Consider the following 1,176-nt stretch of genomic DNA (forward strand, 5'->3'; position numbering starts at 1 on the left):
TGAAACTACAACAATAAAAAATTAAACAAAACAAAGAAAAGTGATCTAACGGCATGTGGAAATTATTGAACAGTATCATTAATATCACACACAAGTAAAATTTTACTGAAGATAATTCAAAAGCGATTGCAGCAGTACATCGACAGGGAAATGCCAGAAATTTCAAACTGAATTGAGAAGAGGGTGTGGAAGGAGGGATATCATTGCTGATGTCAGATGGATCTTGGCTGAAATAGAGAATACCAGAGGGGCATTTACCTGTGTTTTATTGACTATGCAAAGGCATTGGACTGTGGGAATCATACAAACCATAAATAATAATGCACAGACAACAGAAGAGAAACTAGTTAACTGGGAGCTCCTAAAAATCAAACACTTATGCTCCTCAAAAGACTTCACCAAAAGAGTCAAAAGACAACCTACAGACTGGGAAAAAAATTTTGGCTGTGACAATTCTGATCAGCATCTAGTCTCTAGAGTCTACAAGGTAACTGAAAAACCTCAACAACAAAAAGACAAATAACTGAATTAAAAAATGGGCAAAGGATATGAACAGGCACTTCACCAAAGATGACATTCAGATGGTGTCTTAGTCATCTTGTGCTGCTCCAACAGAAATACCACAAGTGGATGGCTTTAACAAAGAGAAGTTTATTCTCTCACAGTCCAGTAGGCTACAAGTCCATATGAGTCAAACTATTCTGATTACTGCTTTGACTCCTCTGTCCATTACTGTGACCATGCCCACCTTGTCTTTGTCGATGGAGTGCGGCCACTTGGCCCCTACTACCATGGGGTCCAGTCAGCCCCATTATAGTTAGGTGTCTTAATTCAGTTAGGGCAGTTCCCACTGTCAAATCTGACTTACAAAAAATAGCAATCACAGCAGTCTTCAAGGATACTGGGGCTCCCTTCACAAATTTGTTCCTCACAGTTGTGGTAAAAGGTGTGTCCTGTGGACACTCCAGGTGTGAGTCTGTGGGTTTAACTTGATAAATCCACTCTAACATGCCAATTTCCCTAAGCCTTTGGATACCTTATTCTACATTATACCAAGGCAGGTCTGGTACTTCAACTTGATTTAGTGTCGGCCACCTCGTAATCCATGCCTCAGAAACTCAACCAAATAAACCATTAGATCCTTTCCTAACTTCTCTACCTGAAACACTGAATGAA

Source organism: Trichechus manatus, unplaced genomic scaffold (assembly GCF_000243295.1).
Source record: "Trichechus manatus latirostris isolate Lorelei unplaced genomic scaffold, TriManLat1.0 scaffold00182, whole genome shotgun sequence".
Lineage (NCBI taxonomy): Eukaryota > Metazoa > Chordata > Mammalia > Sirenia > Trichechidae > Trichechus > Trichechus manatus.